This window comes from Anomaloglossus baeobatrachus, unplaced genomic scaffold, assembly GCF_048569485.1.
Source record: "Anomaloglossus baeobatrachus isolate aAnoBae1 unplaced genomic scaffold, aAnoBae1.hap1 Scaffold_4100, whole genome shotgun sequence".
In the NCBI taxonomy this organism is placed as follows: domain Eukaryota; kingdom Metazoa; phylum Chordata; class Amphibia; order Anura; family Aromobatidae; genus Anomaloglossus; species Anomaloglossus baeobatrachus.
In genome coordinates this window covers 1-14,050 of record NW_027443437.1, presented here as the reverse complement: position 1 = coordinate 14,050, position 14,050 = coordinate 1, and the positions used below count along the sequence as shown (strand labels likewise).

At 46.7% G+C, this 14,050-nt stretch overlaps 8 non-coding genes and 1 pseudogene across 8 annotated transcripts; all 9 read left to right on the top strand.

Moving 5' to 3' along the window:
- Positions 1-1,105: 1,105 nt before the first annotated feature.
- LOC142277567 (U2 spliceosomal RNA) lies at positions 1,106-1,247 on the top strand (annotated as a pseudogene).
- Positions 1,248-1,944: 697 nt separating this feature from the next.
- Positions 1,945-2,139, top strand: LOC142277565 (U2 spliceosomal RNA). The gene has a single exon (XR_012740710.1). It is a non-coding gene; the product is annotated as a U2 spliceosomal RNA (small nuclear RNA).
- Positions 2,140-3,526: 1,387 nt separating this feature from the next.
- LOC142277540 (U2 spliceosomal RNA) lies at positions 3,527-3,717 on the top strand. The gene has a single exon (XR_012740687.1). It is a non-coding gene; the product is annotated as a U2 spliceosomal RNA (small nuclear RNA).
- Positions 3,718-5,104: 1,387 nt separating this feature from the next.
- On the top strand, positions 5,105-5,295 carry LOC142277539 (U2 spliceosomal RNA). Its single transcript, XR_012740686.1, has one exon. It is a non-coding gene; the product is annotated as a U2 spliceosomal RNA (small nuclear RNA).
- A 1,387-nt stretch (positions 5,296-6,682) lies between these two features.
- Positions 6,683-6,873, top strand: LOC142277569 (U2 spliceosomal RNA). The gene has a single exon (XR_012740712.1). It is a non-coding gene; the product is annotated as a U2 spliceosomal RNA (small nuclear RNA).
- Positions 6,874-8,260: 1,387 nt separating this feature from the next.
- LOC142277568 (U2 spliceosomal RNA) lies at positions 8,261-8,451 on the top strand. The gene has a single exon (XR_012740711.1). It is a non-coding gene; the product is annotated as a U2 spliceosomal RNA (small nuclear RNA).
- Positions 8,452-9,838: 1,387 nt separating this feature from the next.
- Positions 9,839-10,029, top strand: LOC142277562 (U2 spliceosomal RNA). The gene has a single exon (XR_012740707.1). It is a non-coding gene; the product is annotated as a U2 spliceosomal RNA (small nuclear RNA).
- Positions 10,030-11,416: 1,387 nt separating this feature from the next.
- On the top strand, positions 11,417-11,607 carry LOC142277550 (U2 spliceosomal RNA). Its single transcript, XR_012740696.1, has one exon. It is a non-coding gene; the product is annotated as a U2 spliceosomal RNA (small nuclear RNA).
- Positions 11,608-12,994: 1,387 nt separating this feature from the next.
- On the top strand, positions 12,995-13,185 carry LOC142277538 (U2 spliceosomal RNA). The gene has a single exon (XR_012740685.1). It is a non-coding gene; the product is annotated as a U2 spliceosomal RNA (small nuclear RNA).
- The last annotated feature ends 865 nt before the right edge of the window (positions 13,186-14,050 follow it).

Sequence of the window (14,050 nt, the reverse complement as noted above, 5' to 3'; positions counted from 1 at the left end):
ACAAAGTGGATTCACCTGCTGCTGCAGTGACCACAGGTGTGATAACATCTAGAATTGGCATCTGGTGCGATCTCTCCGCTTCCACTCCAAAGAAAGTTACCTGTTTATTCCTATCATGCATTGGTTTTTGGGGTTTTCTTTGAGTAATGATGATCTCTTTAGTAGTCTGTTGGCGCCCTCTCCTGGAGGAATAGTTTGCTTGCTCTTGGACATTCTAAAAGAGAGGTCATGATAGACATTGAGCTTCTGAGCTCAATTGGGGACAGTCATGGGTGATGAATGTTTGCAACCTATTGCGAAGCCTCATACCGCAATATAAGGAACGTCAAATACTAAGAAAGGGCGGCCTATGAAAGAATTACTACTTTCAATAAGTACACTTAAACGGCTAATTGGGAATAGAAAAACTGTAAAAAGCCCTCTGAGAAAGCCCCCCTCTAACCTTTGATAGTAAGCTTTTCTGTAGTCTGCCTGTTGATGTATTTTCCGTTTGAACTGTGCACAACATGAAGAGACGGAACACTGGCGGCTTGTCACAATGCCCCCCGATGACATCACAATAGCGCTGCTGCCTAGAAAACAAGCTGCGCAGAAGAAGTTGTTCTTTGGGTGGGAGGGTGGGCTAGTGGAAGGAGGGGGCAATCTCTTTTTTTCCCGGGTGGTAGGGGGATGACAGGAGAAGGGAAGCGGGTGGTGAGAAAGGTACAGAGGGCAGGGTTTGGGGGCTGGGAAGGAAAGGGAAAAGATTAGGGTTTGGGGATGATGAAAGGGCTTTCTACGGGTAAGGATGGCAAAGGGTGGCAGTGACGGAAAGTCAGGCAACCTGTCCTGTCCGTCTTTTTGTATCGTGAATTGGAAAGACTGCAAGGGGGAGGGGAGTTGCTTGCGCCCTAAAGGAGGAGTTATTCAGATTCATTGCAGTGGGCGGCGGCTGCAAAACGCACCATTCTTCTTGTTTTGGCTCTGCAAAGCAGCCTTTTCAAGGGTTGGCTTGGGTGACAAAATGTCTTGTGTAGGCGTGGGTTTGTCTCCCTCTCGCTCTCTCTCCCTAAGATGTGTCCGGCATAGGCCAGGGTGCCACTCGAGGCCCAAACCAATTCTGGTTATCGCTTCTCGGCCTTTTGGCTAAGATCAAGTGTAGTATCGTTCGAAAAGGTGGTTTAAGGCTCCGGCCACCTTAGTACAATGATGCAATGCACACTGGAAGGTTGCACTTGTTAGTACTTTGGGAGGATAGTATATCCATCTAGAGGAAACCATGGCCCTACCAGGATTGAAGCTATTAGACTGAGTAAGTGTGGGGGTTATGGTGCAATGTGCCCCAGGAATGGACACCCTGGAGGGAGTCTGAACTTGCTAGGTTGGGACCCTGGTAAGCCTCAGACTCTGTCGCACGCCGCGCCTTGCCTATTCATACTTTCCAAGCATATTGCCCTATCCTGGCCTTCTGGCTAAGAAGGGAAATTTTTATAATCCCGGTCGGAAGTCCGGTCAGCTTTGGGCTGAGAAACCAACACCCGGTTGGAGGTCCGGGTCAGCTTTGGCTGAGAAACCAACACCCGGTTGGAGGTCCGGTTAGCCTTGGGCTGAGAAACCAACACCCGGTTGGAGGTCCGGTCAGCCTTGGGCTGAGAAACCAACACCCGGTTGGAGGTCCGGTCAGCCTTGGGCTGAGAAACCAACACCGGTTGACGGTCCGGGCAGTCTCGGCTGCGAAACCAACGACTAGTAGCTCCCTACTCCACTTGGGTAAGATGCCTCGGTGGACGCTGGGAGCAACAACAAGGCTCAACCAGGCTTCGGCATGGGGGAGCACCGAAGATCCCTGACCCTCGCTGTGGCCTTCTGGCTCGGAGGGACGGGGTTGATTTTTGGGGATCCTCTTCTCACGGAGGGGTCCACACGAATCCTAGCCTTTGCACTGTTTTTGGTGTGACTTCGGTCATGCATTTTTGCGGTGCTTTGGAAAGCTTCATTAAATCAAAATCTGTTCTTATCAGTTTAATATCTGATACGTCCCCTATCTGGGGACCATATATTAAATGGATTTTTAGAACAGGGAGATGGAAAAAGAGCTTGCTCTGTCCACTCCACGCATTGACCTGGTATTGCAGTACCTCCAGGAACGGTGCACCCCTTCTTAACCCAGTTTCCAAAAGCAGAACTCAATTCACCTGATTCATATTAGCCCGATTTAATGAATTGGAAGAAAGCATACGTCTTCATATGCACCTCAATTTGGCCCATTCACTTTTCACACTTCCTCCTTTTGTTTTTTATCTTTCACACTTTTGACTTTCTTTATTCATCCAAATAGCAAACTCATCACCACTCAACCTGACCAACTCGGCTATGTCCCCGTGCTGCAGTTCTCTGTCTTATCTAGATCATTTGCAATTGAATGGAATAGATCCCTTTTGGACAAAGTGGATTCACCTGCTGCTGCAGTGACCACAGGTGTGATAACATCTAGAATTGGCATCTGGTGCGATCTCTCCGCTTCCACTCCAAAGAAAGTTACCTGTTTATTCCTATCATGCATTGGTTTTTGGGGTTTTCTTTGAGTAATGATGATCTCTTTAGTAGTCTGTTGGCGCCCTCTCCTGGAGGAATAGTTTGCTTGCTCTTGGACATTCTAAAAGAGAGGTCATGATAGACATTGAGCTTCTGAGCTCAATTGGGGACAGTCATGGGTGATGAATGTTTGCAACCTACTGCGAAGCCTCATACCGCAATATAAGGAACGTCAAATACTAAGAAAGGGCGGCCTATGAAAGAATTACTACTTTCAATAAGTACACTTAAACGGCTAATTGGGAATAGAAAAACTGTAAAAAGCCCTCTGAGAAAGCCCCCCTCTAACCTTTGATAGTAAGCTTTTCTGTAGTCTGCCTGTTGATGTATTTTCCGTTTGAACTGTGCACAACATGAAGAGACGGAACACTGGCGGCTTGTCACAATGCCCCCCGATGACATCACAATAGCGCTGCTGCCTAGAAAACAAGCTGCGCAGAAGAAGTTGTTCTTTGGGTGGGAGGGTGGGCTAGTGGAAGGAGGGGGCAATCTCTTTTTTTCCCGGGTGGTAGGGGGATGACAGGAGAAGGGAAGCGGGTGGTGAGAAAGGTACAGAGGGCAGGGTTTGGGGGCTGGGAAGGAAAGGGAAAAGATTAGGGTTTGGGGATGATGAAAGGGCTTTCTACGGGTAAGGATGGCAAAGGGTGGCAGTGACGGAAAGTCAGGCAACCTGTCCTGTCCGTCTTTTTGTATCGTGAATTGGAAAGACTGCAAGGGGGAGGGGAGTTGCTTGCGCCCTAAAGGAGGAGTTATTCAGATTCATTGCAGTGGGCGGCGGCTGCAAAACGCACCATTCTTCTTGTTTTGGCTCTGCAAAGCAGCCTTTTCAAGGGTTGGCTTGGGTGACAAAATGTCTTGTGTAGGCGTGGGTTTGTCTCCCTCTCGCTCTCTCTCCCTAAGATGTGTCCGGCATAGGCCAGGGTGCCACTCGAGGCCCAAACCAATTCTGGTTATCGCTTCTCGGCCTTTTGGCTAAGATCAAGTGTAGTATCTGTTCTTATCAGTTTAATATCTGATACGTCCCCTATCTGGGGACCATATATTAAATGGATTTTTAGAACAGGGAGATGGAAAAAGAGCTTGCTCTGTCCACTCCACGCATTGACCTGGTATTGCAGTACCTCCAGGAACGGTGCACCCCTTCTTAACCCAGTTTCCAAAAGCAGAACTCAATTCACCTGATTCATATTAGCCCGATTTAATGAATTGGAAGAAAGCATACGTCTTCATATGCACCTCAATTTGGCCCATTCACTTTTCACACTTCCTCCTTTTGTTTTTTATCTTTCACACTTTTGACTTTCTTTATTCATCCAAATAGCAAACTCATCACCACTCAACCTGACCAACTCGGCTATGTCCCCGTGCTGCAGTTCTCTGTCTTATCTAGATCATTTGCAATTGAATGGAATAGATCCCTTTTGGACAAAGTGGATTCACCTGCTGCTGCAGTGACCACAGGTGTGATAACATCTAGAATTGGCATCTGGTGCGATCTCTCCGCTTCCACTCCAAAGAAAGTTACCTGTTTATTCCTATCATGCATTGGTTTTTGGGGTTTTCTTTGAGTAATGATGATCTCTTTAGTAGTCTGTTGGCGCCCTCTCCTGGAGGAATAGTTTGCTTGCTCTTGGACATTCTAAAAGAGAGGTCATGATAGACATTGAGCTTCTGAGCTCAATTGGGGACAGTCATGGGTGATGAATGTTTGCAACCTACTGCGAAGCCTCATACCGCAATATAAGGAACGTCAAATACTAAGAAAGGGCGGCCTATGAAAGAATTACTACTTTCAATAAGTACACTTAAACGGCTAATTGGGAATAGAAAAACTGTAAAAAGCCCTCTGAGAAAGCCCCCCTCTAACCTTTGATAGTAAGCTTTTCTGTAGTCTGCCTGTTGATGTATTTTCCGTTTGAACTGTGCACAACATGAAGAGACGGAACACTGGCGGCTTGTCACAATGCCCCCCGATGACATCACAATAGCGCTGCTGCCTAGAAAACAAGCTGCGCAGAAGAAGTTGTTCTTTGGGTGGGAGGGTGGGCTAGTGGAAGGAGGGGGCAATCTCTTTTTTTCCCGGGTGGTAGGGGGATGACAGGAGAAGGGAAGCGGGTGGTGAGAAAGGTACAGAGGGCAGGGTTTGGGGGCTGGGAAGGAAAGGGAAAAGATTAGGGTTTGGGGATGATGAAAGGGCTTTCTACGGGTAAGGATGGCAAAGGGTGGCAGTGACGGAAAGTCAGGCAACCTGTCCTGTCCGTCTTTTTGTATCGTGAATTGGAAAGACTGCAAGGGGGAGGGGAGTTGCTTGCGCCCTAAAGGAGGAGTTATTCAGATTCATTGCAGTGGGCGGCGGCTGCAAAACGCACCATTCTTCTTGTTTTGGCTCTGCAAAGCAGCCTTTTCAAGGGTTGGCTTGGGTGACAAAATGTCTTGTGTAGGCGTGGGTTTGTCTCCCTCTCGCTCTCTCTCCCTAAGATGTGTCCGGCATAGGCCAGGGTGCCACTCGAGGCCCAAACCAATTCTGGTTATCGCTTCTCGGCCTTTTGGCTAAGATCAAGTGTAGTATCTGTTCTTATCAGTTTAATATCTGATACGTCCCCTATCTGGGGACCATATATTAAATGGATTTTTAGAACAGGGAGATGGAAAAAGAGCTTGCTCTGTCCACTCCACGCATTGACCTGGTATTGCAGTACCTCCAGGAACGGTGCACCCCTTCTTAACCCAGTTTCCAAAAGCAGAACTCAATTCACCTGATTCATATTAGCCCGATTTAATGAATTGGAAGAAAGCATACGTCTTCATATGCACCTCAATTTGGCCCATTCACTTTTCACACTTCCTCCTTTTGTTTTTTATCTTTCACACTTTTGACTTTCTTTATTCATCCAAATAGCAAACTCATCACCACTCAACCTGACCAACTCGGCTATGTCCCCGTGCTGCAGTTCTCTGTCTTATCTAGATCATTTGCAATTGAATGGAATAGATCCCTTTTGGACAAAGTGGATTCACCTGCTGCTGCAGTGACCACAGGTGTGATAACATCTAGAATTGGCATCTGGTGCGATCTCTCCGCTTCCACTCCAAAGAAAGTTACCTGTTTATTCCTATCATGCATTGGTTTTTGGGGTTTTCTTTGAGTAATGATGATCTCTTTAGTAGTCTGTTGGCGCCCTCTCCTGGAGGAATAGTTTGCTTGCTCTTGGACATTCTAAAAGAGAGGTCATGATAGACATTGAGCTTCTGAGCTCAATTGGGGACAGTCATGGGTGATGAATGTTTGCAACCTACTGCGAAGCCTCATACCGCAATATAAGGAACGTCAAATACTAAGAAAGGGCGGCCTATGAAAGAATTACTACTTTCAATAAGTACACTTAAACGGCTAATTGGGAATAGAAAAACTGTAAAAAGCCCTCTGAGAAAGCCCCCCTCTAACCTTTGATAGTAAGCTTTTCTGTAGTCTGCCTGTTGATGTATTTTCCGTTTGAACTGTGCACAACATGAAGAGACGGAACACTGGCGGCTTGTCACAATGCCCCCCGATGACATCACAATAGCGCTGCTGCCTAGAAAACAAGCTGCGCAGAAGAAGTTGTTCTTTGGGTGGGAGGGTGGGCTAGTGGAAGGAGGGGGCAATCTCTTTTTTTCCCGGGTGGTAGGGGGATGACAGGAGAAGGGAAGCGGGTGGTGAGAAAGGTACAGAGGGCAGGGTTTGGGGGCTGGGAAGGAAAGGGAAAAGATTAGGGTTTGGGGATGATGAAAGGGCTTTCTACGGGTAAGGATGGCAAAGGGTGGCAGTGACGGAAAGTCAGGCAACCTGTCCTGTCCGTCTTTTTGTATCGTGAATTGGAAAGACTGCAAGGGGGAGGGGAGTTGCTTGCGCCCTAAAGGAGGAGTTATTCAGATTCATTGCAGTGGGCGGCGGCTGCAAAACGCACCATTCTTCTTGTTTTGGCTCTGCAAAGCAGCCTTTTCAAGGGTTGGCTTGGGTGACAAAATGTCTTGTGTAGGCGTGGGTTTGTCTCCCTCTCGCTCTCTCTCCCTAAGATGTGTCCGGCATAGGCCAGGGTGCCACTCGAGGCCCAAACCAATTCTGGTTATCGCTTCTCGGCCTTTTGGCTAAGATCAAGTGTAGTATCTGTTCTTATCAGTTTAATATCTGATACGTCCCCTATCTGGGGACCATATATTAAATGGATTTTTAGAACAGGGAGATGGAAAAAGAGCTTGCTCTGTCCACTCCACGCATTGACCTGGTATTGCAGTACCTCCAGGAACGGTGCACCCCTTCTTAACCCAGTTTCCAAAAGCAGAACTCAATTCACCTGATTCATATTAGCCCGATTTAATGAATTGGAAGAAAGCATACGTCTTCATATGCACCTCAATTTGGCCCATTCACTTTTCACACTTCCTCCTTTTGTTTTTTATCTTTCACACTTTTGACTTTCTTTATTCATCCAAATAGCAAACTCATCACCACTCAACCTGACCAACTCGGCTATGTCCCCGTGCTGCAGTTCTCTGTCTTATCTAGATCATTTGCAATTGAATGGAATAGATCCCTTTTGGACAAAGTGGATTCACCTGCTGCTGCAGTGACCACAGGTGTGATAACATCTAGAATTGGCATCTGGTGCGATCTCTCCGCTTCCACTCCAAAGAAAGTTACCTGTTTATTCCTATCATGCATTGGTTTTTGGGGTTTTCTTTGAGTAATGATGATCTCTTTAGTAGTCTGTTGGCGCCCTCTCCTGGAGGAATAGTTTGCTTGCTCTTGGACATTCTAAAAGAGAGGTCATGATAGACATTGAGCTTCTGAGCTCAATTGGGGACAGTCATGGGTGATGAATGTTTGCAACCTACTGCGAAGCCTCATACCGCAATATAAGGAACGTCAAATACTAAGAAAGGGCGGCCTATGAAAGAATTACTACTTTCAATAAGTACACTTAAACGGCTAATTGGGAATAGAAAAACTGTAAAAAGCCCTCTGAGAAAGCCCCCCTCTAACCTTTGATAGTAAGCTTTTCTGTAGTCTGCCTGTTGATGTATTTTCCGTTTGAACTGTGCACAACATGAAGAGACGGAACACTGGCGGCTTGTCACAATGCCCCCCGATGACATCACAATAGCGCTGCTGCCTAGAAAACAAGCTGCGCAGAAGAAGTTGTTCTTTGGGTGGGAGGGTGGGCTAGTGGAAGGAGGGGGCAATCTCTTTTTTTCCCGGGTGGTAGGGGGATGACAGGAGAAGGGAAGCGGGTGGTGAGAAAGGTACAGAGGGCAGGGTTTGGGGGCTGGGAAGGAAAGGGAAAAGATTAGGGTTTGGGGATGATGAAAGGGCTTTCTACGGGTAAGGATGGCAAAGGGTGGCAGTGACGGAAAGTCAGGCAACCTGTCCTGTCCGTCTTTTTGTATCGTGAATTGGAAAGACTGCAAGGGGGAGGGGAGTTGCTTGCGCCCTAAAGGAGGAGTTATTCAGATTCATTGCAGTGGGCGGCGGCTGCAAAACGCACCATTCTTCTTGTTTTGGCTCTGCAAAGCAGCCTTTTCAAGGGTTGGCTTGGGTGACAAAATGTCTTGTGTAGGCGTGGGTTTGTCTCCCTCTCGCTCTCTCTCCCTAAGATGTGTCCGGCATAGGCCAGGGTGCCACTCGAGGCCCAAACCAATTCTGGTTATCGCTTCTCGGCCTTTTGGCTAAGATCAAGTGTAGTATCTGTTCTTATCAGTTTAATATCTGATACGTCCCCTATCTGGGGACCATATATTAAATGGATTTTTAGAACAGGGAGATGGAAAAAGAGCTTGCTCTGTCCACTCCACGCATTGACCTGGTATTGCAGTACCTCCAGGAACGGTGCACCCCTTCTTAACCCAGTTTCCAAAAGCAGAACTCAATTCACCTGATTCATATTAGCCCGATTTAATGAATTGGAAGAAAGCATACGTCTTCATATGCACCTCAATTTGGCCCATTCACTTTTCACACTTCCTCCTTTTGTTTTTTATCTTTCACACTTTTGACTTTCTTTATTCATCCAAATAGCAAACTCATCACCACTCAACCTGACCAACTCGGCTATGTCCCCGTGCTGCAGTTCTCTGTCTTATCTAGATCATTTGCAATTGAATGGAATAGATCCCTTTTGGACAAAGTGGATTCACCTGCTGCTGCAGTGACCACAGGTGTGATAACATCTAGAATTGGCATCTGGTGCGATCTCTCCGCTTCCACTCCAAAGAAAGTTACCTGTTTATTCCTATCATGCATTGGTTTTTGGGGTTTTCTTTGAGTAATGATGATCTCTTTAGTAGTCTGTTGGCGCCCTCTCCTGGAGGAATAGTTTGCTTGCTCTTGGACATTCTAAAAGAGAGGTCATGATAGACATTGAGCTTCTGAGCTCAATTGGGGACAGTCATGGGTGATGAATGTTTGCAACCTACTGCGAAGCCTCATACCGCAATATAAGGAACGTCAAATACTAAGAAAGGGCGGCCTATGAAAGAATTACTACTTTCAATAAGTACACTTAAACGGCTAATTGGGAATAGAAAAACTGTAAAAAGCCCTCTGAGAAAGCCCCCCTCTAACCTTTGATAGTAAGCTTTTCTGTAGTCTGCCTGTTGATGTATTTTCCGTTTGAACTGTGCACAACATGAAGAGACGGAACACTGGCGGCTTGTCACAATGCCCCCCGATGACATCACAATAGCGCTGCTGCCTAGAAAACAAGCTGCGCAGAAGAAGTTGTTCTTTGGGTGGGAGGGTGGGCTAGTGGAAGGAGGGGGCAATCTCTTTTTTTCCCGGGTGGTAGGGGGATGACAGGAGAAGGGAAGCGGGTGGTGAGAAAGGTACAGAGGGCAGGGTTTGGGGGCTGGGAAGGAAAGGGAAAAGATTAGGGTTTGGGGATGATGAAAGGGCTTTCTACGGGTAAGGATGGCAAAGGGTGGCAGTGACGGAAAGTCAGGCAACCTGTCCTGTCCGTCTTTTTGTATCGTGAATTGGAAAGACTGCAAGGGGGAGGGGAGTTGCTTGCGCCCTAAAGGAGGAGTTATTCAGATTCATTGCAGTGGGCGGCGGCTGCAAAACGCACCATTCTTCTTGTTTTGGCTCTGCAAAGCAGCCTTTTCAAGGGTTGGCTTGGGTGACAAAATGTCTTGTGTAGGCGTGGGTTTGTCTCCCTCTCGCTCTCTCTCCCTAAGATGTGTCCGGCATAGGCCAGGGTGCCACTCGAGGCCCAAACCAATTCTGGTTATCGCTTCTCGGCCTTTTGGCTAAGATCAAGTGTAGTATCTGTTCTTATCAGTTTAATATCTGATACGTCCCCTATCTGGGGACCATATATTAAATGGATTTTTAGAACAGGGAGATGGAAAAAGAGCTTGCTCTGTCCACTCCACGCATTGACCTGGTATTGCAGTACCTCCAGGAACGGTGCACCCCTTCTTAACCCAGTTTCCAAAAGCAGAACTCAATTCACCTGATTCATATTAGCCCGATTTAATGAATTGGAAGAAAGCATACGTCTTCATATGCACCTCAATTTGGCCCATTCACTTTTCACACTTCCTCCTTTTGTTTTTTATCTTTCACACTTTTGACTTTCTTTATTCATCCAAATAGCAAACTCATCACCACTCAACCTGACCAACTCGGCTATGTCCCCGTGCTGCAGTTCTCTGTCTTATCTAGATCATTTGCAATTGAATGGAATAGATCCCTTTTGGACAAAGTGGATTCACCTGCTGCTGCAGTGACCACAGGTGTGATAACATCTAGAATTGGCATCTGGTGCGATCTCTCCGCTTCCACTCCAAAGAAAGTTACCTGTTTATTCCTATCATGCATTGGTTTTTGGGGTTTTCTTTGAGTAATGATGATCTCTTTAGTAGTCTGTTGGCGCCCTCTCCTGGAGGAATAGTTTGCTTGCTCTTGGACATTCTAAAAGAGAGGTCATGATAGACATTGAGCTTCTGAGCTCAATTGGGGACAGTCATGGGTGATGAATGTTTGCAACCTACTGCGAAGCCTCATACCGCAATATAAGGAACGTCAAATACTAAGAAAGGGCGGCCTATGAAAGAATTACTACTTTCAATAAGTACACTTAAACGGCTAATTGGGAATAGAAAAACTGTAAAAAGCCCTCTGAGAAAGCCCCCCTCTAACCTTTGATAGTAAGCTTTTCTGTAGTCTGCCTGTTGATGTATTTTCCGTTTGAACTGTGCACAACATGAAGAGACGGAACACTGGCGGCTTGTCACAATGCCCCCCGATGACATCACAATAGCGCTGCTGCCTAGAAAACAAGCTGCGCAGAAGAAGTTGTTCTTTGGGTGGGAGGGTGGGCTAGTGGAAGGAGGGGGCAATCTCTTTTTTTCCCGGGTGGTAGGGGGATGACAGGAGAAGGGAAGCGGGTGGTGAGAAAGGTACAGAGGGCAGGGTTTGGGGGCTGGGAAGGAAAGGGAAAAGATTAGGGTTTGGGGATGATGAAAGGGCTTTCTACGGGTAAGGATGGCAAAGGGTGGCAGTGACGGAAAGTCAGGCAACCTGTCCTGTCCGTCTTTTTGTATCGTGAATTGGAAAGACTGCAAGGGGGAGGGGAGTTGCTTGCGCCCTAAAGGAGGAGTTATTCAGATTCATTGCAGTGGGCGGCGGCTGCAAAACGCACCATTCTTCTTGTTTTGGCTCTGCAAAGCAGCCTTTTCAAGGGTTGGCTTGGGTGACAAAATGTCTTGTGTAGGCGTGGGTTTGTCTCCCTCTCGCTCTCTCTCCCTAAGATGTGTCCGGCATAGGCCAGGGTGCCACTCGAGGCCCAAACCAATTCTGGTTATCGCTTCTCGGCCTTTTGGCTAAGATCAAGTGTAGTATCTGTTCTTATCAGTTTAATATCTGATACGTCCCCTATCTGGGGACCATATATTAAATGGATTTTTAGAACAGGGAGATGGAAAAAGAGCTTGCTCTGTCCACTCCACGCATTGACCTGGTATTGCAGTACCTCCAGGAACGGTGCACCCCTTCTTAACCCAGTTTCCAAAAGCAGAACTCAATTCACCTGATTCATATTAGCCCGATTTAATGAATTGGAAGAAAGCATACGTCTTCATATGCACCTCAATTTGGCCCATTCACTTTTCACACTTCCTCCTTTTGTTTTTTATCTTTCACACTTTTGACTTTCTTTATTCATCCAAATAGCAAACTCATCACCACTCAACCTGACCAACTCGGCTATGTCCCCGTGCTGCAGTTCTCTGTCTTATCTAGATCATTTGCAATTGAATGGAATAGATCCCTTTTGGACAAAGTGGATTCACCTGCTGCTGCAGTGACCACAGGTGTGATAACATCTAGAATTGGCATCTGGTGCGATCTCTCCGCTTCCACTCCAAAGAAAGTTACCTGTTTATTCCTATCATGCATTGGTTTTTGGGGTTTTCTTTGAGTAATGATGATCTCTTTAGTAGTCTGTTGGCGCCCTCTCCTGGAGGAATAGTTTGCTTGCTCTTGGACATTCTAAAAGAGAGGTCATGATAGACATTGAGCTTCTGAGCTCAATTGGGGACAGTCATGGGTGATGAATGTTTGCAACCTACTGCGAAGCCTCATACCGCAATATAAGGAACGTCAAATACTAAGAAAGGGCGGCCTATGAAAGAATTACTACTTTCAATAAGTACACTTAAACGGCTAATTGGGAATAGAAAAACTGTAAAAAGCCCTCTGAGAAAGCCCCCCTCTAACCTTTGATAGTAAGCTTTTCTGTAGTCTGCCTGTTGATGTATTTTCCGTTTGAACTGTGCACAACATGAAGAGACGGAACACTGGCGGCTTGTCACAATGCCCCCCGATGACATCACAATAGCGCTGCTGCCTAGAAAACAAGCTGCGCAGAAGAAGTTGTTCTTTGGGTGGGAGGGTGGGCTAGTGGAAGGAGGGGGCAATCTCTTTTTTTCCCGGGTGGTAGGGGGATGACAGGAGAAGGGAAGCGGGTGGTGAGAAAGGTACAGAGGGCAGGGTTTGGGGGCTGGGAAGGAAAGGGAAAAGATTAGGGTTTGGGGATGATGAAAGGGCTTTCTACGGGTAAGGATGGCAAAGGGTGGCAGTGACGGAAAGTCAGGCAACCTGTCCTGTCCGTCTTTTTGTATCGTGAATTGGAAAGACTGCAAGGGGGAGGGGAGTTGCTTGCGCCCTAAAGGAGGAGTTATTCAGATTCATTGCAGTGGGCGGCGGCTGCAAAACGCACCATTCTTCTTGTTTTGGCTCTGCAAAGCAGCCTTTTCAAGGGTTGGCTTGGGTGACAAAATGTCTTGTGTAGGCGTGGGTTTGTCTCCCTCTCGCTCTCTCTCCCTAAGATGTGTCCGGCATAGGCCAGGGTGCCACTCGAGGCCCAAACCAATTCTGGTTATCGCTTCTCGGCCTTTTGGCTAAGATCAAGTGTAGTATCTGTTCTTATCAGTTTAATATCTGATACGTCCCCTATCTGGGGACCATATATTAAATGGATTTTTAGAACAGGGAGATGGAAAAAGAGCTTGCTCTGTCCACTCCACGCATTGACCTGGTATTGCAGTACCTCCAGGAACGGTGCACCCCTTCTTAACCCAGTTTCCAAAAGCAGAACTCAATTCACCTGATTCATATTAGCCCGATTTAATGAATTGGAAGAAAGCATACGTCTTCATATGCACCTCAATTTGGCCCATTCACTTTTCACACTTCCTCCTTTTGTTTTTTATCTTTCACACTTTTGACTTTCTTTATTCATCCAAATAGCAAACTCATCACCACTCAACCTGACCAACTCGGCTATGTCCCCGTGCTGCAGTTCTCTGTCTTATCTAGATCATTTGCAATTGAATGGAATAGATCCCTTTTGGACAAAGTGGATTCACCTGCTGCTGCAGTGACCACAGGTGTGATAACATCTAGAATTGGCATCTGGTGCGATCTCTCCGCTTCCACTCCAAAGAAAGTTACCTGTTTATTCCTATCATGCATTGGTTTTTGGGGTTTTCTTTGAGTAATGATGATCTCTTTAGTAGTCTGTTGGCGCCCTCTCCTGGAGGAATAGTTTGCTTGCTCTTGGACATTCTAAAAGAGAGGTCATGATAGACATTGAGCTTCTGAGCTCAATTGGGGACAGTCATGGGTGATGAATGTTTGCAACCTACTGCGAAGCCTCATACCGCAATATAAGGAACGTCAAATACTAAGAAAGGGCGGCCTATGAAAGAATTACTACTTTCAATAAGTACACTTAAACGGCTAATTGGGAATAGAAAAACTGTAAAAAGCCCTCTGAGAAAGCCCCCCTCTAACCTTTGATAGTAAGCTTTTCTGTAGTCTGCCTGTTGATGTATTTTCCGTTTGAACTGTGCACAACATGAAGAGACGGAACACTGGCGGCTTGTCACAATGCCCCCCGATGACATCACAATAGCGCTGCTGCCTAGAAAACAA